Source organism: Rhamphochromis sp. 'chilingali', assembly GCF_963969265.1.
Source record: "Rhamphochromis sp. 'chilingali' genome assembly, chromosome: 10".
NCBI lineage: Eukaryota > Metazoa > Chordata > Actinopteri > Cichliformes > Cichlidae > Rhamphochromis > Rhamphochromis sp. 'chilingali'.
Window position 1 is genome coordinate 9804820 of NC_137937.1, and position 25245 is coordinate 9830064.

At 40.3% G+C, this 25245-nt stretch overlaps 1 protein-coding gene across 4 annotated transcripts in view; it reads right to left on the reverse strand.

Annotated features, from left to right (window-relative positions):
• Positions 1-10415, reverse strand: part of tncb (tenascin Cb) — a 59294-nt gene extending 48879 nt beyond the window's left edge. For 2 of the 4 annotated variants that reach the window (XM_080893581.1, XM_080893580.1), the window contains exon 1: positions 9978-10414. The gene's annotated coding sequence lies outside the window, so the exon portion shown is untranslated. Of the gene's footprint in view, positions 1-1897; positions 2029-9977 lie in introns of those variants that run through there. The other 2 variants (XM_080893578.1, XM_080893579.1) reach the window with 2 other exon arrangements.
• Between the last annotated feature and the right edge of the window lie 14830 nt (positions 10416-25245).

Below are 25245 nucleotides of genomic sequence, written 5' to 3' on the forward strand. Positions count from 1 at the left end.
ATGCATTCGGAGCAACCCAGGATTCATTATCATGCCCAACGATACTTTGCATCCAGGAATCAAACCACAAATCTTCCACATGCTCCAACTTCTGAGTCGTAGCTACCCGCTATATCGAAATCATATAATTTGTGAAGTCTGTACAGTTTCCTCTGAAACAGAATTTGCAGCAAGTTTGGAGTGGCCTTTCACTTTAATATGCAAAGCATGTGGTGACCTGCTGACTTTAACTAACTGCTAGAATCTGAATTTTGGCAAAAGCTGGAGCAAGACTTTTCAAAAGAGCAGACAGAGTGGAGCTCCATCTCTTTTGCCGTGATATCATTGGCTGGCTCGATCATTGCCACATTTGAACCACATCCTGCACTCATCATCTCACCTGTTCATTCACCCCTTATCCCACCTTACACAAGGAAACAAGCCAAAACTGATGGCTTCTGGGCCTGTCTACTAACAGTGCATCTACCCAGCCATTCTTCACTCTGCCATCAGGCTTTTACGCAGTTCAGCAAAACAGCCTCATCGACCATAAAAAGAAGGCAGAAAGAGAAATATAGTGTGTGTCCTCCAAAGCACGAGGTGATAAAATTCTAAAACCTTTTCTGAGAAGAAGCAACAACCGTATCATTGATCAGTCATTGAGCAGCCGACTCAAGCTAGGCCTCCTCCTGGAAAATCATTTCTGTGTTTGATGATTATAACTCATAGCTGTAGTGCTGTCCTCAGCAATTTGGTATCTCTCTCTGGTTGTGACCTTGATGGAAAAACAAGAGTCAAATCAATATCAGACAGCGATGCTGTATGTTGGGGATTTATCCCACCTTGAAGGCAGGTTGATTTTGATAAATATGTTCATTTATTTGTCAGCAGGGTTTAGCTCTTTAGTTTGATTTGTGGCTCCTTGGGATGTGACATTACCCTTTAAATATAGGTAGGATAAAGAGAAAAAAAACACATTTTCCGTATCCGTGACTGAGGCCCATTTCCTGGTCATTTTCCCTTATTATAGTGTGACAGAATCTCAAGGTGAAAAGAACCCCAGACAATAAGGCTGCATTCAGTTCTTATAGCGACCCAGATCCGTATTCTGTACCAAAGAAGGCAAGCTGAGTTTTTGTCACCAGTGACCTACAAAACTAGGCAAGCTTGATAAATTCTTCAGAAATGAAAAGAAAGCAAGTGCATCCTATCAGACCTGTTTAACATGCAGTCCTGGGACTTGATTTGTAGTTGTAGTCATTGAATATTTACAACATTTACACATCAAGTGGGGCACACTGCTTCATTATTCAGTTTGTTTGTTGTCGAGTTATCAGATGGCTGCTGCGTCGTCTGTTGACGCTGCTCCTGTTATCCACCAGTAGTGACTGTGGCTCTGTGTTATTCTGCTATACATTTATGCTTGCCTTAGTAGAGTAACAGCTTCATGGCCTGATTTATTTTGGACCTGCCATATGGTAGATGTCTCAACTAAGGTGGACTCCAGTGACAATTAAATGTGTCATCACTGGGCCCTGAGTTTAAAAGTTCTGGTTTCTACGTTTGCAGTCTGCAGGAAGAGAACAAAGCCAGCGCGCCAATCTTTCAACCCAAACTTCCGTCTAAAAGAGAAGGAAGTACACATTTGGAGAAAAGGAGAAAACTGGTAATATCATTAACCAACAAGGAAACAGCACTGGCCACATGGAAACAAGATTGACCGAGAAAATACAACAACCTTGTGATGTGTCAGGTTTGGGTTTTGAGTTGTTCCAGGGCAGTTTGTGCTAACTTCACTGTCCTGGTTACACTTTCATCTTGATCCTGTTGGTCACCCTTTGTGCAAGATAAATAATATTGCCATGCACAAAGCTGATGCCTCTAGACCTGGCAGTAAGAAAAAGAATCTTAAACTTACCACCTAGCAGCTCACTTTGGTGGTTAGGATTAAAGTTGGGTTTGGTGTAAGCAAAATGCTCCAAGAGCAAATCCATCTTCTTAGACTGCCATGTTAAATATATGGGACAGAATTCACATGTTTACAGCCTGGTGTTGTCCTGAAGCTTAAAATAAGGTCTGTTCCTGCTTTGATTGACAAGTATGGCTGCTAGCTGCTGTCTGCTCGTCCTCAAAAGGCTAATTTAAGCCACTGAGCTAGATAGTCTTGATTATATTTGTGCTGTTAAAGGCATTTTGGGCTACAGTAGCCATACTGTATAGTCACTTCAGAAAAGTCAAGAAAGCTACGGTCATAAAACTATAAAGCACAAAACCAGGAGCTTACAAAAACAAGAGCTTGCAAAACAACATGTTTTTGTCCATTTTTGTGATCTAAGGCTAAATGACTACATACAACCTACATACTTAACACAGTCCTTGAAATCTTACATAATATGTCCATGCATAGTCAATTATTATCTAAATAAGATCAATGAGACTTTGCTTTCAGTAATAACATTAGCTAGATCAGTGTGTAAAACTATTGTATTTCATACAATCATAGTCTTTTGAGCTGAACTCTTTTTATGATACCATACCATACCACACCACCTTTATTTATAAAGCACTTTAACATAAAACCAGAGTTCACAAAGTGCTGTACATGCTAATAGCATAAGTAAAGAAAATTAAAATAAGATAAGATAAAATAAATAACTAAAAAAACTAAAATAAATTGAAACATGTTAAAACAAATTGAGTCAACCCCTCTAATCAATGCCAAAGGCTTCAGCGAATAAATATGTTTTAAGCAGACTTTTAAATTCGGAGAGAGAAGAGGCCTGCAAGGGTAGATCATTCCACAACTTGGGAGCAACTACAGCAAAGGCACGATCACGATCAGTAATGTGTAGCCACACAGGGACAGCAGTCTGCTTCAGTTTACAGAGGGTCTTAGTGTCACGGTCCGGGGCAGCGGCCGTGTGGAGAGTGGAAAGGAGGACTCAAAACGCAGCACTTATTCAGGTGTGAGGGTGATTTATTGATAATATCCTATATAAAGTGGGGATGGTAAAACAGAACTAAGGATGAACTAACTGGGAGAAACTACACAAAGAAATAGCAAACCTGAGCATGAAGGGAGAACAGCAGGGAGAACAGCAGGGAGAGCACGCAGGGGATTACACCAGGTATGAACACAGACGACGCGACGAGGAGCAGAGGAAATGACACACTATAAGTACACAAAGAGACACTGGGAAATCACACACAGGTGGGGGAAACAGCTGGACCTGATTAACCTGACGAGACAGGGGAACACTAACACCAGGGACCAACAGAGGGAGCACAAACCCAGAACCCAGTGTCTAAAATCCCAAACACAAACCATCCCAAAACAGCCATGAATAATAATGAAAGTAATAACAATAAAGAACATAAACATAAAGTCACTGAGTCATGGTCGCAGGACCATGACACTTAGCATCTTTGTGCACTTTGATTTGATCAACTGTCAGACTCCCACTGGCATTAATGCTAATGATGCTGCATGTCTAGCAGGTATCTTTGCTAACACATTTATTGCTAAATTCATTAGCTGACAAAATCATAAATAGCATGTGAAAAAAACCCAACAATTCATTATCAGTTGTTTTAAACAGTATTTCTTGCACAAATGTTAAAAGCTGTCTTTGTTTTCATGATAGTAAAATTAATATCTTCCAGTTCTGGACTGTTAATTGGACTAAAAAAGGTTTGGATTTACTAGTATTTTTCTTTAAAAATAGCCATCTGTATTTTTGTTCCAAAAGCTGATATTGGAATACAAATACCATTAAAAGTTTTTCCGCTTTTTTTAAAATTACAATTATTTGCAAATGGTTTATTCTCTACTCACGTTAACAATAAAGGAAAACAAGATTATTTTAGTCCTGATCTGGGGTCCAGGTGGCAGCCTTCGCCCAGTTCTTTCCATTTGAAGATTGAGAGAAACAACTGATTTCATGTCAGTGCCTTTAGCCTGATTTAAATACATTATGATTTTCACCAAAACTCTCTGTGTCTGTTATTTGCTTATTGCTTTTCTTATGGAAAATAAAAACAATACCTTGACTTTCTAAAGAATAATGAAGTGAAGTAGTCTGTTTTTCATAGATGAAAAGAAGACTGGTTTCATCAAACTGAGACAGCGCTCGCTCGCCCTCCACTGTGACCCCATTGGATCCGATGACACAGATAGCGGGGGAGTTAGTGGAGGTTAGTGTGTTTGCGGCTGATAAGGTGGACATGGGAGGCTGTATCTGAGATGCCGGCAGAAACACTTATCTCGATACCAGAGAGAGTGCTCTGCCAATGCTGTGCCCTGTCTCACAAAAAGTGATTTGAAGCCTCAGCAGACGTGTCAAACTGAAACTGCCCCCAGAAAGTCTATTTCTTCAACCAAAACCAATTTCCCACTTTGACACAAAGATATGGAGAAAATGAATGTTGACAAACGAGACTGAGTCAGTAGTACAGCAGACATTCAAATCTTGGCGGAGTTTTTACAGCATTGTGATCTGAGTCATGGCTTACTGTGATGCCCATTAATATTCTTTATGACTCCTCCCCTGCGGTGCCTCGGTCTTGCACTGCTGTTCTCACTGGGTCCAGATGGAGAGGTTGGATGCTACTCATTGTTCATGAGCTTTTTAACATGCTGGCTGCTGGTGACCGACTGTTTATTAGTGTGACCCCTGTGTGGTGTGGAGGCTTGGCAGCTTCATATGAGTAGCCTTTAGAGCACGTCCACCTGCTATTTTCTCCAGACGCTTGTGTACTCATGGCCCTCCATTCTACCTAGTTCCTCTCCTCACTGTGTACTCTGCACTACAGTTACTATAGAAATCTGACTTTATCTAGTGCTGCTTGTATTGTAATGCTATACAGAGGTATTGATGTCAACTGAAGGCACTTGTCTAAACTTACCATGTAACAAACACCTGGCTTTATCAGCTGCAAGGTGGGTGTAATATCTCCTTGCAATCTGTCTAATTTTACATGACTGACATTTTATACTTTTGAGTATGCAGTGGGTCACACGCAAAGGTCAGGAATTAGTTTCTTTTAATTTACATCAGATACAGTCAACAACTTTCATCTGTTTTCTAGCAATGTACCAATATATTAGCTGAATATTGGTATTGGATGATACTGTTGCTGTTGACTGATATCAGCATGTTGCAGATAAGATTACATCACTGTCAGTTCCCATTAAGTATTCGCGGTTATCACTTCTGTCATTTTTGGATCAACTGGATAATGACAAACTTTAAAACAGGTCACTTTTTTATAAAGAACAAAAGAAAAAGAAATACTGGCAATGGCTGTTGGATAAAGATTTTTAGGGCATCCCCAATCACGATCATTTCTTTTAATTCATTCAAGAACAAAACCTTTACCACTGATGGTTCTTCTCATATACTGATGTTTGTCTTTATAAAACTATGACAGACAATAGTTAGAAGTATAAGATTTTTCTTTGAAAACAGGAGCTATTTATTTATATTTTCTCTCAGTATGTGTGAGTAAGAACAGTGTACGTTTTTATGTAATCAAGAGTTTCAGCTAACAACAGGGTCATGTGTTTTTCCACATGGTCGGAATTGGGCCACAGGCCACTATTTGCTTAGAAATGAGGTGCCAGCTATTAGTCATGAAACTCAGGAATGGGAAAATTCCGACAGCAAGTCACTACTGACAAATTTATTTGTTAACCCACATCTGTTCATGTGCAGATGAAAACAATATGAACTCAGGGAACAGGCCTTGTCCCATGTCAACTATCGTACATGTCTGAGTTCCAGAGTAACCGGAATGGTAAATGTAGGCATTTCTGGGCAAACATGCCAAAGAGTTTTCATGCCCATTCAAAGACTGCATGTTTTAGCACTTTACACGGCTTTACACTGGAGGTTTATTTGCTATTTCTATTCAAACTGGATGGAAAAGATTTTTCCCCCCTCTTCAGTAGCAATGGAAGCAAGCATGTTGGCTGTGATACACGGACATCTGTTTGTCCTTGTCTGCAATGAAAGCCTGAAGCGTGTTGCATGTCCAAATTGGGAGTGCCTTCCATTCAGACACTTGTATGAGCCTAATGACCCCGGTGCCCGGGGTCGGCTCTTCATTGGCTTCCCTGTTTTTTTTTTACCATTTTCTCAAATTTAAATTGTCTGCCCCTCTCGAAAGGGCCCCCATCACGTTTCAAAAACATTATGGCTAATACATTCCAATGTGTGAGGTCACTGGTGGTGGCAAAGTGTCAGAGCAAAGTGTCTACCACAAATGTTCATCTATTGGTTGCCTTCAGTGAAGGGCCAGGCAATACAAAGGCATCCCGGATCCAACAGCTCCAAGACTTCCACTTCTTTCCCGTTACCCATTAGCATTAGAGGAACAACCATCTGGGATGGTTAAAACACTGGATTTCTTTGACGGGGTGCCTTTGTTTTTGGTGATGACTAATCTGAGTAAGCTTTAGTGGGAAAGGGGCAACGCTGTAATTAACTTTCTGAAGAACCGGTGTAAATTCCAAGGCTGACAAATACTTAAAAAAAAGAGAGAACAGGAAAGCAAAGCCCTTATAAATGGACACATCATCGTCTTGTAATTAATAAAACTGGATGCCTGCTGAATGATTTCCCTATGATGATGCCTTTCAATTCAGGAGTGAAGTATACAACATGATCAGATATGAACTGAAGTGAGACTTTGACAAATTTCATATAATTTCTACTGGACTACCATTTAATAAGCATAGATGCTAAAAAATGCCACAACACCTACAATATGTAGTTGTATCTGTAATGTAAAAACAAGTTCTTTTTAACTTGCTAGCTAGATCATCAATCCCAATATCTTCCTTCCAATGGCGAGAAATTGTTTGCTGGTTTTTGCATTTCTTTCATATAGCTGAGATATTGACCACTAGACTACGCTTGAACTTTGAACTTGCACACTCTGTTTATTTATACATCTACACATATAGTAGTGTCTTAGATCTGGGGAATTATTTTGGTAGATATTTCCTTAAGAGGATAAATAAAAAAAATATGTTCTGCTATTGTCCTACGTGAAAATTAGGGGATCACCAAAGGCAGTCTGACTTATTCTTTGTAAACCCTGAATCTGTTATCAGAGTCCAGATTAAATGATCTTGCACTGTAAATAATAAATTATGTCAAATTTGGCTTAACTTTATAATTTAAGCGAGACATTTCATCAAAAACCAGCAACAATGTCAATGAGGAAAGACAAAGAGAGGAGCAGCAGAAGAGACAGTAAAGGTTGTCCAGACCAGACTAAATTAAACATGAGGTTCATTTAGTCAAACCAGAGCATTTCTCCTGAGTCCTGTCTAACGTGGGTCATCGTGAATATCCACGTTATTGTTCATTCTCAATCACCAGTGGAGGAGCAAAGTGGGGTTAAAGACAGTCGCCCTCTAATAAAGCTTTGTAGGGCACGGAGCATTCGGAGCCAACAGCTGTCCAAACAAAGGCCTGTTTCCCACTCATCGTTACGCCAAGTGTCACTGTCAGTGGCTACTTATATGCATAGCCAAACCATCATAAAACATTAATATGCCGAGCCTGCGCTGCCAGTGATGGTCACATGGCACTCCTGTTACACCGACATTACTCAGACCCATGTTGGACATGGAAATAGGTTAAAATTACTTGTAAATCTTCTGAGAGATATTTAAGGAAGATATGAAAGGTCTGCAGTGGACCTGAAGGCTTAGACGGCTGTTGAAACACAGCCAGGCTCCTTCCCCGTGTGTGCATCTTCTCATCATACACAATTACCATCCAGCACATGCTCCCCTGGTATCCCGTGGGTCTCCTGTGGGTCTCATCACTTCTCGCCTTCTGCACCAACTTACCCATTCACATTCTCCCTAAGATGTAGATAAAGGTTTTGATATCAGCCACCATGAGGATGTGATTTTCTTCAAACAGCTTCGAGGTGTAAAGTTTAAATGAATAAATCCCGTCTCTGCCTGCCTTGAAGAACAGCTGACACACCTTAAAGGATTTCACCAGCTTTTGGTGGAAAACCTATAGTGGCCCAAAATAAAGTTTTCGAGACTGAAAACTTTTAAGAGATATGTATTTCTGAATTATTATTATTTTTTAGCAAAAATGCCTTTTATTCTCTTACAAATTGAAAAAAGGACTAGTAACTGTCTTTGCCTCATACTGTAGGTGTGACTGATACTGCTGCTGCTTCAGTTACCAATGACAGCTCTATAATTCTGCTAATGTTACTGTGTTTTACCAACACACTTTTAGGGAGTTGTGACCACAAAGGCAACATTTTTGACAGAAATGGCAGAAGACTAACATTAAGTGTTTTATCTTCTGTCCAACAAAAGAAGAAAAAACCCCCCACAATTGGCAGAAACCCTAAAAATCCCATATTTACTGTCAGCATACTAGTCTATCAAACACCCTCAGGTTGATGGTTTCTCTCTCTACAAACTCCTGTTGGAAACAAAAGCATGAAGCTGAACTCATGATAAGAGGTTGGGAAGCACATGGAGATGTGTGTTCAACCCATAAGCACCACATGTAATCTAATATTTTATACTTTTAGAAACACGTTTCTTTGTTCCTCCTACACACCCCATTATTTGTATTTCCTTGAATGTGATTTTTATCCAGCTAATTTCACACATTTTAATTTCTGTGCATATAGCCATGCCACTGACATGTCTATGTGTGACCACAGTTCAAGTCCTCCAAGGGACTCCCTTTTTTTTTTTTTTTAAACTCAATCAATAAAAGTAGGGTTAGGTTTGTGATATTAAAACTACCTAGCTAGGGTTAGCCAAGTACTTGGTTTCTTAGAAAATTTTCTTGGTTGCCAGGGTGATGCAGAGCTGCTGACAATCTCATCCATAGATGTGATCATATGCATGCAGAAACAAAGCACGTTTCCTGTTGTATTTGTTTCAAACTCGTGCTGAGCTTAAAGAAATAAAACTATTTGTGTCTGTGTACACGATCAAAGAGCTTATTTCTAAAGACATTTTTTGCCATCTGACCAGGCTGGTGTGTTTGTTTCAGTAAGGCTGCCGCTTTACAACAGGCACTGTGTATGTTGGAGATCTGGGACAGGAACCAACCGGCAGCATCTAATGCAGAGCAGCTGTCTGTCTCCTGGGTTACAGAAGCCTACTGTCTGCTGGCAGCCATAAAGTGTACAGCTGGACCTACTTCAGCAAGTAGTCCAAACACACATGCATGCTCACACTCACATACGTTGGACAAGCGCATAGTAACACTAACCATCTTGGCACTGCTGTGCCATCAGACAATAACTCAGCATCAGCCCTAATGCAGGTAGAATAATTCAGCAGATTATGACACTGTTCTATCTACAAACATCACTCTTTTTTACCGGCTCTCTGGTAATAATAGGGAAACAGCCGACAAGAGGAAAAACTTTTCCCAGTAAAACATAATTGGCAGCCAGGTGCATGCAGTAAAAAGCACAATTAAGACAACCTGAATGCTCGAATTACAAAACATAGAATGAATTACAGTAACTGCTTTGCAGAGCAAGCAATGGTTTTGCTAACATCATCCACACATTCTCCATGTGAGATCGATGTATAGATTTCAACATGGTCACTATCACTGCCATGAAAACCTGTCAAAGCACCTCAGAAATCAAAGCAAAAATCTGAAATGTTGGTCGGCTTACGCTAGTTACACCAAATTTTCATTTTTGGGGGGCAAACAATCCAGTGAATAATCAAAAGATTTTTTCTAATGCCAATAACCATTGCACTATCTATGCATTTCATAAAATTGGCCAAAACAGGATAGAAATCTTTGGAAAAAGTTTGAATATACACTAATATGGAAGAACAGAGCTGAGACAGTTTGTTTAAAGTTGTCATTCACTGCCATTTCCTTTTCAAAATGGATCTTAATTAGGTAAGTGAAGCAGCCCATTCATTCTGCTCTTATTCAAACACTGGCTCAGTGCAGGTAAAGGAGGTAACTTACCTTGAAGAGAATGCTTGCAGCCTCTCCACCGATGAGCAATCTAAGAAGCCTTGAGGAGAGCCTTATCAGCCAGCCCTGACAAATGTTCTCACCGGTCTGTATCTCTCAGAGCACTGACAGCTCTGTCATCTTCCCTCTTCTCTCTGTTCTCTTTGAGTGTTTACTCGAGTCTACCTAGAGAGCCAGCTGATGTTGAGCAGCCAGTGAGGAGAGAAAGAGAGCGAGAGAGAACGAGAGGCTGAGAGAGGGAAAGAGTGAGTGAAAGAGAGAATTCCCTTTCTCTTAAACACTAGACCCTCTGCGGTCAGACTCCACTCCCACCTACTGCTCTCTTAAATGCCCACCCCACCACCTCCACCTCTCCCATTCACCCTCTCCACAGCATTGTGAGTGAAAGCGAAGGAGCTGAAACAGGACGCCTCAAGGCTGGAAGAAGAGAGTGAGCCAGAGAGAGAGAGTAGGAGAGTGAAAATGGGGAAAGGGAGGTGGGTAGAAGGGGTGGAATGGGATGGGGTGGTGGTTGGACCATTAGCAGCAAATTGCAGCGGGCAAGCCAATCGAAAGCAAGATATGAGTGAATGCAGGGCCTGCATTAACATAGCATTAAAGGACTTGAAAGCAGGGAGTGAAAAAGGGCCGCCAAAGGCTCCGTTTGTGAGATTGATGAGCCTGGGTAACAATGAATATGCACTCAAATGATGTACTGGACCCATGTTGAAACATATCATATTAAAACAAAAGTTTTAACTAGCTACTGTTGCTAGTTTCTGATTGCTTATACAAAAAAGGGCAAAAAAACCCCACCTTACAACACCAAAGAATGGCACCAGATAAGTCTCTACAATCCATCTGGGAATTCAAGACTAGAAATAGCGATCCATCTATTTAAATGCTCTTTATAGATTTTTACACTTTCTGACCTAAAGTTCAGAAACATACCAATGTCAGAGGAATTACTTTTGAACATGGAAAATGACGCCAACTGAAAGTCACATAAATTCTATGACGTTTGCAGTTTATACAACCGTCAGTGTCAAAACTGTCAACAAACCATAACACTTTTGTGAAATGTTTGTGATCAGTGTTCTCCAGTTTCAGTGGAATGCCAACTCATGCTTGACTAAGTCTTTTTAGATGCAAGTCGTGAAACTTGGCAGCCTTCCTTGCAACTGGGAAGTTACTTTAATGCATCTATCGATCGATTGATCTATGTAAATGAACAGTGGTTGCAGAGAAAAAAACTATATGTAAAATAAGCAGTGAAATATTTACATAAGGCTTCACCAATTTTGCAAAAAAAAAAAAAAGTTTAGGAAAAAGTTTTGTTCTCCTTTCAGTTACACATCAAATACACATCCACCCAGTTTCACAACAATATGGTTCAATCCAGGTGTCTTGTTCTTTTGATGTTGGCACATCCATCTCAACGGTAATCTGCTCCTTGTCAACCACCACTCTGTCTTGTTGTTTGGCCAGTAGCTGCTTGTCTGTCTGGAACTTGAAGTCCCACAGCCCTGCCATTCTCAAACACCTTTGGCAACGTCACCCATCAGTACTTGGGGACTTCTAGTCCATATGCAGCTCAGCTTTTTCCCGCACTCTATTCCAGTGACTTGGCTATGCTTTTACATTCTGCTGCTATTTACCGTACAGAGGTACCTTTGCACAGCCTGCAACTTGGGTACTGTTGGCTGTGGCAGACTGCCTGGATCCGGTGCTGGGGGCTTGCTCTTATGTTTTTTTTTCTTTGTTTTCTGGCTTTATTTGATAGGTACAGTGAAGAATTGCAAGTAAAGGAGAGGTGGAGAAAGAGTCAAAAGGGCCATAGGTCGGACTCAAACCGGCATCCGCCATTCTCAGTCATATGGCATCTGGTTACCTGCACTGAGCTAAACCAACGCCCGGGCACAGCCTTTTCTAGCCACTGATAGGATTTGTCTTAGCCTCTTCCTCAGTAATTGGTACAACCCATGCAGGGACTTGATTATCCATGATAGTTCCTCTTCCTGTTCCTCATCACGGTCTGTCTTCAGCTGCCTGAAGCACTCTTGGAGCATCTCATCTCAGGATGCAAGCTTTATGATGTGTTTATGGATACTTTAGCCTGGATTGTGGCTTGACTGCCGCTGATCCTAGTTGTCCTTTCCGTTGCAGTACAGCCTCAGGGTACAAGCCTTCACGGTCCCATTGAGTTCCTGATTAAGGTTACCAGTACAGTATTGTAGCCTTGTATAGTGCCAAGCACTCCAGTGCCCACATGTAGGCCACTGAGTCAGAGACTTTCTTGTATTCAGACAATATACGGCATATAATAGCATTATTACTTTATTATTCGAATGATTACTTTAGTATCTTTGAATTTCAGATTTCGGTTACATACTGCAGATTATGGTACAGACCATAGTTAGTTCCTGAAGTCCAACAAAAAAAGATGGGATTTGGATGATTATATTGATAGAATAATGGGGGTTTCATTGATTTATCCATTTAGTGACTAAGGCTGTGACTGCCAAGTTAAAACCTGACACGCTTGATCAAACAGTTGTGTCAGTAACAATGTCTATAGTTTTCTTTGGATACCAATTGTATGGTGGATGCAATTCTGCGCTAAATAATTTATGTAAACAGGGAGAGCCGCCATAAGTAAATACAGGAACAAAGAGTTTAGGAGGATCCTGCTTTACTCAGTTCAGATTACACTGGACCTGTGACTTTAAAATAGAGAGAAAAGCTCTTTCATGAGAATGAGTGTGGAGGAGGGTGTGACATTCATTAAGTCAAAATATCACTCCTAAGACTGATTGTAAAAGCCTTTACTGGTGGTACTGGGTTGGGTTCTGCTCAGTGCTTAACCTCTTTATCAGGCTACCAGCAATCTAGCTAGGTGTTGAGTTGGGGTTGGGTTTGTCAACAGACATTTGGCATTACAGTTTTTTCTGTTAAAAAAACAATCCCCATTTGGACGTTTCAAAGATGTGAACATTCTATAAAAAATTTGGGAATGTGAACTTAAACAAATCCTAATCCTAACCCAGGTGACAGTAACCTCATGGATGCTAAAATGGTAAAACTGCAATTTCTCGAGCAACACGACTGTACATTTCCATCTTTTTTGAAGCACCTTTTGGGAAATATGCATTCTCTAATCTCAAACGTATGAAACACTGATAAAGATTGCTGGTATGTGAGCGACAATCTATTCTAAACATCAGTGGGGTGTACGTGCCGAGGTTTACATCAAGACTGAGCAGAGCTTTTCTCTTCAGGGGAAATGATCCTCGTCTTGCTGCTGAGAGCCTGTGGCCAGTCAGGCAGAAAACATCTTCTCTAATCCCATATAAAGCACAATGACACACATGCAGCACAGCTATAGGGTGATAAAAAGCAAAATTCAATGACTTGAGGGGCCCCTAAATTTTGGTTCTCATCCCTGCTCCCCAGAGAGAAGAGGGAAATGTACACAGTCTGGGGGATAAAGATTTTTTTAATGACTTCTTGCTGTAATGATATCATTTAGATGAGAGAACTGGTTGAAGGCTTGGCTATGTATAGCACCTGTTTTAAATGACTGTAAATGTAGAATCCCTGCGTCTCTCCATCTGTTCCTGTTCTCACCTTCCTGTTGCACTCTCTCTTTCCTTCTCCCTCCTTCACAGCCCCGACAGGCTTCGCAGAGAATTGCTGTGGGAGTTCTCCACCTCCCTGTTTGCAAAGGCGTACCTGTTCGCCAACTTTCGGAACAAGTGAACTGAGCGGGTTTGATTTCCCAGATGACACCCGGTACGTGAATCCTCGCCTGTCATCCAATTTCAAACCAGACGTCTGCTTGAGGGAGCCTATTTTATTTCCATTAGAGCAAAACAAGGTTTGGTTTTATCGGCTGTCTTAACATATACACAGAAGGAAAAGTGGTACAATAACTGAGCATAAAGAGAGAACCGCTACCTGAGTGGAGTGTTACTATATAGGGCAAGAAACATCACAAGGGACGGGCTATTTTCAAGAACTGGTTCTTGCAAAATAATCAATATAAAATTCAATTTTTGAGCTGGAAAGCGCAATCAAATCAGTTATGAAACAATACACAATAATGAGATTTTGGTGGTCTTTGCAATCCTCACTGCAGGAAAATTTCATCTAAAAGGAAAAGTGAGGCAAAGGTTGCCTAGAGCACGTATAATAAGGTCTTCTTGCCACCATGGTGTCTAACTTGAAGGAAGGAAGGAAAAGGGACTCTGTGGGAAGTGAGACACATTCTGTCAATGACAGTGAGACCTAATTATACGATTGCAGCCCCTGCAGCCATGGTGCATGTCAAAGCGGGCAGCAATAAGGCTGTCGATGGGAAGACACACCACCTGCAGTTGGTGTGTGTGAGCTTTCAGGTGACCTGGAAAGACCTGTTTACCTCATTAAAAATGAATCACAAGGTAATAAGGGCTCCGCTCTCCATTCCTCCCTCCCAATGTCTGTCCTTCATCCATTATGCAACAGTGAGGTGGGGTGGTGTGGGTTAAGTCCTCAGGGAGGGTCACTTGGATGGACACCCAGTCTGCCCCCTCCTCCACAAGCTACTGAAACCCCCTCTATGATTCAATAATGAGAGAATAACACAGCAATGGGGAGTATAATGTTGGTGACGAGCAATGCGGCAGGGAGTCCAGGTAGCAGCAGCCATCAGCTGTTTTTTAGAGGGCTATCTGCATCAGAGTGTATTTGTAATAATAACCAGTTTAATCTAAGAGGGACTGTAATTTCAATAAACAAAGTAATAGACTCTGCTTTCAAGAGCTCTGTGCGATGGAAAAAAACAAGATGTGTGTAAGGTGGGGGGAGTAGCTGACAAGGATATTCCAATTTAATTGAGTTCAATTTAATTCAAAGCAGGTGCTTTAGATTGTAAGGTAAAGACCCTACAATAAGAGAAAACCCCAACAATCAGACCTGACCCGCTATGAGCAAGCAGTTTAAAGCTCACTCATTAATAGATCTCTTATACAGGAACCACAGACGGTCTACAAGATGGACATAGCCACCGGTCTCTTACAACTTCATTGTTAGCATTTTAGCGTTTGCATTTCAAATTTGGATAGCAAGCTGCAAGGGTGCAATGAACAGTTAGTCATATTAGTTCATTATTAGCTAACATAATACTCTAGTTTCACTCACCAAAACTGAAGCACAAACTGTGCCACACGCCGAGTCTGAATATGAGCTGAGAATCCTTTAAAAATTCTCCATGAAGAGAAAACAACAGGAACAGAATAGAGAGGTCCACTGGAGGGTGAGGCTGAGATATCAGCTCCCGCTGTCTGTCTTGGCACCTGTATAAAGACACAGACATGCTCCTAACTCCAGCATTAAAACATTTATGTGTGTGGTGAGTGAGTGGGGAGTAGACTATAACTATAAATATGCTTTTTAATGCTGTGAGGTTAGACATTTAAATGTGAGAAACAATGGGAAGTTTTGCATTCACCCTCGCGCGGCACCTCAAGGAACTGCAGTTTTCGTCACTTCCAGGTTGGCGCTAGCTAGACCGTATAACATTTTTGGCCAACAATGAATTAATAGAGCTCATCAAAGTGTAAATTGTTTCACTAGCTCACGTGTTATAAAACCATACATCAAACAAATGTAAATACTAGACAAAGATAACCTGAGTAAATACAAAATGCATTTTTTTCTAGGTGAGAAGCTTAGCATTGCAAACTGAGCATTGCACCAGAAAAGACCACACACAGACACAACTGCTGCATTCATCTGTACAAATGGCCGGTAAACGACCTTAGTACAGAGTCAGGGCTTGTATCTGTGCTCTGGCCCTTGACCTCAGACCCTATAATCCTTCTCACATAACTTTTGTGTTGCTACAGTTGGCGCTCTGTATCTCCGTGCTTGCCAACTGCTTCAGAAAAGTTGACAGTGCAGATTCAACACTTGAGCTCTCAGGATCTGCGTAATATACATAAGATCTAAAATGTTCAAAGATGGCACAGAATGTTAACAACCTTTTCTGCACTGCACTAAAAAACAAATAGAACATGTCAAAGACAGTAAACCATTTCCTCCTGACTGGCTGCCCACAAAAAACTCAGGGCTTAGAGTGAATAAGAATTTTACCACAAGGGAGCCAGCTAAGCTACAGTAAAGGATCACAAGGTTAAATGCTAAGCTTCCTCCATGTACTTTGGTTCCGAGGAGAAACGATGATCTGTGCCGACAGGAATTAATAACCAGTGGTTTGGAAAGTGAAACTGGCAGCTAGTATAGCTGAGTGAACACAGTTGTCCGGTCCATTTCCAGACACAGGAGTGTCTAGTATGAAGTGGGTGACCCTCCTGGGTGAACTGACCTCTCTGAGACCTGACCTTACTCAGTGGTAATGGGGGAGAAAGCAATGCCAAAAAGACACCCAAGAGAGTTGAGGTTACAAGACTAACCATCTTTCAACTCATTCTTTCCAACATCGGGTTAGAAAAACAAAAGGTGGGAAAATTGGGCTGTACTACCACTACAAGCCTTGACAGACAATAAACAGATGTTGCTCCAAAATTATAGGGCCATAAAGGCGACTGGCAAGCTAAGAATTAGCGTCCAAATTAAGGCACATTAGAAGTAAAATAATAGGAAATTATTTCTATGTACAATTAAAAGAAATGAAAAAACAAAACTCTAATTAAATGAAAGACAAATACAAAATTGATAAAAGGAAAAAAGACCATTTAAACATGAAACCTTGAAATAAATGATTAAATAAGTACATAGTAAAATATAAGTAAATAATAACCCCAAAATAAATAACTCACCTGAGAGCTGGTAAAACCTTTAATCACACATATAGCTATATATCCATTTGATTGTTTAACAAAATATCCACCAAACAACTCCACAAGATATATAACCATAATCCTTTAAGGCTGTCATCCGTCACAACTAGTCCTAACCTTAAATTTAGGAGACAAATTGCAATAGATTCTGATCCATGTCAGATAGAATGATTATAGGCGAACAGTAGCTTTGGGTGTTAAAGACCTTTCCTCATCTTTCTCACCAACAAGATGGTTTCTTTCCTTTTTCTGCATATGGCAACTATTGAAGATGAGAAATGTACACTGTCATCTTTGCACACAAGTTGTCTTTTGGCATCAGTGCTTTCACACCCTCACTGCTGTAATATTGGATATTGCGAACCTGCTTTTTACCGTTTTACTGAGTGACAAAATCCTCATAATGGGTCTCAGGGAGACTAGTTGTTTATTAGTTACATTGTACTTCCACTTTTATTTACTGGTTAGATTGAGACACTATAAACTCCTTGGTTAGACTGAGGGTTTGAGATCATATGTACTCCTTTATAACAGTAACTGTTCACACTGAAAACTGATGAGTTGACGAGTTGACCAAGCTCACTAAAGTCATAGCATGGTGCAGCAAGCTCCACCACCCAAGGACACCTTGTCTACAACTGAGAAATGCCAACAAGCACACCATCTTGTTACTTTTACGACACTACATGTACTGTACTCAAAATAGTGAGTGCAAGTACAGAAGTACTTAATTTGAGACCCAGCGCTTGTTATGTACCTCTGCAATCCCTGGGCCTGAGATGACAGTGCAAGAGAATTTGGCAGGTGAATAAGCTTCAGATCATCAGTCATTTTTAAATTAAACAAAGAGAACTCAAGTAAATACAGTTTTTCAATGATTGTTTCATTTATTAATGATAACAATTATCCAAACCTACCTCACCCATTGTGGAGAAGTATTTGGCAGTAGGTATTTCACATTGACATGGAGGACTTTGGGTGAATTTTAAAAATTCAGCAGCACTAGAGGGTTTTTGAGTATGAAGAGATGGATTTAGGCCCAGCCTTTGACTAGGTTTATTTGTACTGTGTTTTAGATCATTGGGCTTCTGTGTAACCCAAGTATACTTAAGCGTCAGGGCACAAAGTGATGACCAAACATTCTCCTTCAGGATTAATGGACTGATTCTACTACTCTCCCAGAGTACTCAAAGCGCTCTATACAACATGCCACTTTCATGCAATTACACAAGCACTTTCTTCTAAGCTTTTTTTAGTGCTTCCTAGCTAACATTCATATTCATACTCTCCATCAGAGAGCAACTTGGGGTTCGTATATTGCCCATGGATACAGGAGGAACCAGGGATCGAACCACTAACCTTCCAATCAGTAGATGACTTGCTGTACCTCCTGAGCTACAGCCACCCACTGGATTGTTATGGCAGGTCACCCAGATCCTGAAGCAGGAGAGCTTCACACTACTCTCACCATGTTTCATTGCTGTTGTGGTGTTCTTTGTATGAAATGCTGTGTTAGCTTTACACCAGATGTAATAAGATGAAAACCTTTCAAGTCTTTAAGTCAGTCCCCAGAATATTTTCCCAAAAGTCATCAAAATGTTTTCTGGCAAATGCGCGATGAGCTTTTGTGTTCTTTTTGGTCAGCAATAGCTTTTGCTCTGTAACTCTCTCCTGCATGCCATTTTTTCCAGTCTCTTGCTTTTTGCTGAATCATAAACACTGACCTCAACTGAGGGAAGTGAGGTCTACAGTTGTCAGTTCTCTTGTGCGGCCTTAATGTAATGTTGCACCCACAGGCTGGATCGTAACAAGAATGAAGGCTTGATCTGATTTTAGACCTTAGAGTTTTCCAGTTAGCTTTCTTGGAAACAAAGATATACATGACTTTTTGCAGCCTATTTCTGTAATATGATGTCCTTTACATTTACTTTTCTAAATGCTGCACTGAGAAATCTTTTAATGGTTGTGTTTTGGTCTGTTTGATCAAGCTAAGCTGTGCTAATTGCTCAGAGCTAAAGAACACAAGAAAAAGGTTATTATAGAAGCAAAGATTGATGTGCTTGTAAGTAAGCTAAATGAAGTAAAACAAATAATAGAAAAATATATGACCACTCAAATCCAAAGAAAGTGCACACAAAATAAATAAAAAATAAAATTGTATTATGCATTTAAGGAGGCTCAAGATGTGTTAAATTTGTAGCCTGTTCTCACTATACTGTGGACAAAGTGCTTGTCTGATTGCCACACAGCCTCTGAAACCCCTCCCCCACACATCCTTCTGATGTCAGAAGCCTGGGGGGCTGCAACGCACAATTTTTGCCACATTCTGAAATTGACAATCCGACAGGTTCTCACCTCACACAGTGATATGCCAGCTGTGCGGAGGTGAGACTACTTTCAAGCATGCTAGGCCTTTAGCAGTAGGCAGGTCTGCATTCAGCACCTTGATGAGGCAGTATCGCTTGGATCAAGCGAGACGATGAAAATGTCCTGAAATATCGCGTCACATTTAGTGTTCAGTCAGTCAGTTGGGGGAGAAAAAAAATCCATCTCCCTGAGATAATTGTAATAAAGTGTGAAGATTATTTTGCTGGTTCAAGTATAGCATCTCTCTGAAATAATTGTGGATGGTGAAGTGATATTTGAAGGAATCCAGCATATTGCACAGAAATATAGTCAGAAACTGCTGGAAAAATCAGGTTTGAAGGAAAATGAACCATATTTAATGCATGATGCATTTACGTTACTAGGGTATTATATCAGTTATTAGTTTCTGTAAGCAAATGTTCAGCCTGCACTGGTGTTTTACTTGAAACGCACGGTGGATTTTCTTTCTTTCTGAAAATGTAGTGTTTTAACATGTGGCCAAAAAACAAATCTCTAATTCCAACACTGTACAGCTTGCCAGTGCCTGGAGGCTGTCAAGAGGTAACTAAGATAGTGGAGAACACAGTTATTTATTCATTTATTTATTGCTTTATCTATGTAGTAGTAGTATGTGTAACAGCATGGATGCTTGCAAAGACGGATCTCTTCTATTTTAAGCCTTACAGAGGAGTCCCTATAGAATAGTATGGCAGATCCCACTCTGTGTCTCCTCGCTGAACCCGAGCTTGTATTTGACATCACACAGGTGGAGACAGATACGCAGTTAGTGTATATGTCAGCCTGCATTGCTTTGTAGATTAATGTGTCTGCAAGTTCAGAGAATTTCTGCAAGACTGTAAAACCTAAGCTACAGTAATATAGCTTATGGCTTGAATATGATGTGATTTGTGCCACAAACCATAACAGAAGCATAAGCTGCTGGATTCAATCTGACAACGAGGCAATAAGGTTGATATTTTACTATCAGGGGCGCACTGCACCATCGTTAGAGGAGTTTAAGTTTTTGTATCTCTCTTCCCCAGCACTCTTACTGCAGAGCTGATGTGCAACCTGGGACACATTTAAAGAACAACACCTTCAGGAACTTCAGTAGGAAGATAAAGGTATAGCATGCCAAGAACAAATAGTTGAATATGACCAACATGACTAAACAGAGAACAGGCATTACTTTTAATCATTGAATAAAAAGTAACATCTTATGACATTTTTTCTCTGTGAATAAAAACTAAATAATACATAGAACTGGGAACAGGAAACATTGATTTATTTACTGGCTTCAGTCATATTGTAGGTGTTGTGGTAAACTTTTTGATTTACTATCATTCAGTTATTAGCTATGGTCTTAATCTTTGGATATTCACCAAATGACTGAGTGGTTGAATTTTTTTTTTTTTATATATATGTTGTGAGCTCTAAGCCAATCCACTGGGAGTTTATGAGCATGTCAGACAGGTAGGAGGCTCCAGAGGAGACCCAGAACACACCAGTGAGACTGTATTTCATCTACCTTTGGAAAACTTCAATGACCCAAAAGAGGACCTTCAATCTTTTTGCTGGGTATGGGGACATGCCCAGCCTTCCGTGCGTGCTTCTGCTGGCTCCATTTAGATGAAGCCCGATATTGTGATTGCAATCAGTTTGACTGCATTAAGCCTTAGGTTGTTTGACATTTCCACCTGAAACAAACACCCAAAAACTCAGTAACAGCTTTACAAACTGTGAGCCAAAATAAACAACATTGGGTTTTACAGATAAGAAACACTTGGGGGAATTCTGAAACACAATAAATCTTCTTATCCTTACTGCATGTACAGAGGGAGATTTGGAAATCTGCAAAAAGCACTCTTGTAAAAATAAATGAATAGATGATGCTGGTGTTATTTTATTCTTTTTAAAAACAGCTCAGCTACGTAATCCAATTTGATATAACTAAATCAAAGCAGAAAAATGTTACCTCCATATCAGTTTTATTAGTAGTAGGTGGCCAATTCAGTGAATGTACCATGCTAAGCAACCTTCGAAAAATGGGTCAGGTTCAAATTTTTATTAAATGAAGTCTGGTAGTGGAGCCTCCAGGGTGAGAGCTTTTAAAAGAAAAACCCACAACTCCATATGAAGGTTTCAGTCAGAATAAAGAGGCATGATTCAAATTTCATAAACTGATCCATATAAATTGAAATTTGAATGAAAACGTGAACCCTGTAAAATGTTTTGACATCATCTGTGCTCTGTGGATATGTCCCCCCTGCACTGCCAAGCCTTGGTTCAAATGTTGTCACTGACTGCAAAAATCAGGCTCTATAGAAATCTATGAGGGAGTGTCCTATAGGCCTAGTAAACACTTTCCTGGTGTGTTTATATCTGTTGTTAGTTTAAAATCTAAGTGAATATGAATTGTAAATATGGCCCCTACTGTACTAAAAATGGATGAGGTATGCTTAAGGATGGACGCCTCCTGTTATTGACAAGATCCTACTACAAGTGTTCCTCTGTTTCAGAGTAAGCTCCAAACCTCACATATGATATCTGATTTACAGCAGGTCATCTATTAAAACAACCATGGTTGGTGGTTTGATCTCTGGCTCCTTCTGTTTGCGTGCCAAAGTATCCTTGGGCAAGATCCTGAACCCCACATTGCTCTCTGATGCATTCATTGGAGTGCAAATGCACTTAGGCATAGACTATGTGTGAATGAGGCAAGTTGTAGAAAGTGCTTTGAGTGCTTGAGTAGAAAAACATTATATAAGAAGCAGGTCCATTTACCAATTTCACATAACAGTTGGTAACATATGCTTATATGCAGTCTATGATGTATCCACTTCCCTGTTTGACAGCTGCTTTTATTTCAACAATTGTGTATATTCAACTTAGGTTTCTGGATGTACTTTCAACATTTGAAATGCAAGTAAAAATCTGGCTGTGCCGCATATGTGTTGTCAAATTGCCAAAGATGTTGTCTTCATTTCAGGACATGTTCACACAATAACTGAGACTTCTGTTGATGTGGGCAAGGGAGGGCATCTTCACAGACAGCTTCTAGTTGAAGCTAGAGAGCTCCCCAGCCATTCACGCCCAGCATCTCTTTATGGTTGCTTTACCACAGTCTGTCTGGGCAAAAGGGTTTAAGCCTATGTCTTTTCCTCTTTTGTCTGCTCTCCTGGGGGACATGAATGGGAGGTTGGGGTCTGAACAAAAGGCAGATCATGGGTCTACTGGGGGGGACAAATGAGCTTAGTTTGGGTAATGGCAGCCAAAAGGAAAGGGAGGTCTGAAGAAGTATTGTGGCTCACCTAGGACCGGAACGGGAGGGGAGATGAGTTCTCCAGGATGAACAGCTGAGATTCTCCTTCCCACACTGCATATACTTAGTCACTATCTGACGACGACAACAACAGGGCCCGTACTGTTTACAGGGCAGAGGAAGGGAGCGAGTCAGTGAAAAGCAGTGAAAAGAAAGACCAGCTGATTGCATGTTTCTCCATGGCAACTCTTAGTCCCGATCAGAGATGTAGTCCTCATAAAAAGGAGGCTGAACTCTGACCCATAGCTGGTGATCATCATGACACACTTAAAACACCCGTATATCATTACGCTCAATTCAAAACAATGACCTTATACACAAGAGTTTGTATTACCGCAACACACGAGAACGTAGGAATACTAATTTCGGATGTGTTTAAGGATTTAAAGCATTTGAATCCATGTGTACACTTCTGCATTTCAGTCTCATATGCTGCTGTATTTTCCTTCACCAGTGCAACCTGTGAGGTGACAGACCCCCCTTTTTCCTGGGATCAAGACCTTTTTGTTCAAAGGAGATGGAGCTGAGATTTTTCTAAATGTCACCTTATCACAAATGCCATTTAAATTCCATCCTTCTTTCCACCTTTGCTGCTTCTCACTTTCTTTTTTGTTGAAAAAAACCCCCATTCCTTCTTCCCCCCACATGCACACTCCACACCATCCCTATGTCATTTTCCCCATCTCCCTTGTGGGTTTCCTTGTCTGCTGCTGTTGTTGCTTGCTTAAAAGCTTTTCTCTTTTCTCTGTTGCACATCCTGCAGACAGCAAGTCAGAGAAGAAGTTACACTTGCTTAGAGCAATCCAAGAAGAACCAGGCTGTCCTCTCTTCCAGGGCGTCCTAAAATTGCAGTTATCTCATGAGATGTTTTTCACCCATGAATAATTGCTGGAGAAACAGGTTGCGATAGGAAATTATGGGTTTCAGATGCACTAACACTACTGAAAATACAGCACAGTTTAACTGAGTGAGCTGCTTCATTAGAGGATACAGGACCAAGAACTCTTAGTAAACCCCTCAGGCAGCTAGCTACATCCAAATATCAATAGTATCAATACCAATGCTGGTATTGATATCTGATTTATACTGGCGCGATAGGCTCAATACTCTTTTTTTATCCTCAGTTTTTAGTCTGGTGAATTGTGTTAAATAATTCATTTTTTTGAAAATGAAAAAAATATACATCAAACATGCACTATGAAAACAGTCTGAACCTTTTTGTGTTGACTGTCACGTCTGTTCTATTTATAGTACATTTAAATAACAGAAGTTAACCCCAAGTACTTTAGAGACGGGTACATTTACATTCCAGCTCTCCAAAGGACCAATTATCAAAGTACATGCAAAACGGAAAGGTGTATTTTGTTATATTAACCAATTATTGTGGAAAATGAAAAATAGAGTGATTTAGTGGTAATTAAAATGTTTTCAGAATTACAATTTAATGATTTATCTCATAAATCATGACAGAATGCTCTCCCATTCATAAGTTGCCTTTATTTGTTAAAAGTATCAGTATCGGTACTGGCATTAATTAATTAATTAATGGCTCTGTATTTACTTGGTATCAGATTGATAATTTGCAGTACTGCACAGAACTACTGGTTAGGCTTGTGTTGATGGATGATGATCTTAGGGGTTGATAATAATCAGAGTGATCAGCAGTGTAATTCCAGTGTAATTCTTCCTCAATTTAAGTCTACTTTCTGTTTGTTCATGTTGGAAATAAGGAAAAAAATTATCTTTCTCTGTCACTCTCATCAGTATCAGTAACGCTGTTGAGTTTGGGCAATGTGCATTGTAGTGGATGGATAGTGTTGCCTCATATTTATCGTAGGTGGTAACCCTGAGCCTACATTTTGAAGAAAGTCAAAATGAACTTTTTGGGGGAAAAAGAGAAACATTTTTTATGGATGTACTGTAGAATAATTACAGTGGGGTCTCTCTGAGTGCCTTGTGCTCCTGAATGACATCTAATAGCACCTAAACATATAAAAACACAGTTTAAAGTCGGCTATAAGGCTGTGATTTGGATGTCTATGATGTGACTGATCGCTGATGGCGACCTTTGGGTGCAAAGCTGGGTTGGCAGGCTGACAGGTGATGTATGAAGTGACATAAGATGAGCTACTGAATAATGGGCCCTTGTCAAAGCCTTTTCCTTTGCTTTAGAAGAGCTAACACACAAGCCAGAGCGGTCCAGGCTCCCATGATTGATGCCCACCTCAGGATTGGGCTCTGATAGGCTGTTGGTGGTCCCTGAATGTGAATTAAATGTAGCTCTTGTTTCAGTCATGTCACAGTGCCACAGCCATTCACAATATCTTCATCTGCTATAGTGGTGGAGACATTAAAAAATGGCATGCTTTGTAAATCTATTTAAGCTCTGTGAGGATATCTGTTAGAGAAACTGTGGTGCAATGAATTTTAATGAGGACCATTCTCTTAGAAATACTTTGTAAGAGGTGTTTCTAATGGGAACTGAGACAGGGGGATGTTAACTTTTATAGCTTATCTCCACAGTTTATATTACCCAACAGTAGAGCTGGAAGCATAAACACTCTAAGGAAGGCTTAGTGCATCTCCTTTCATTTCCCTTTTTTATAAATGCATAAAAATCTTCTCCCTCTTTGCTTTTGTGTAAACAGTGAAGAAGAAGCTTCATAATCTAGACTTTATGAGATTTTAAAGATGACCAGAATAAATCATTTTCTTTATTTAGTAAAGTCATTAGTGATTTTCCAGTGTA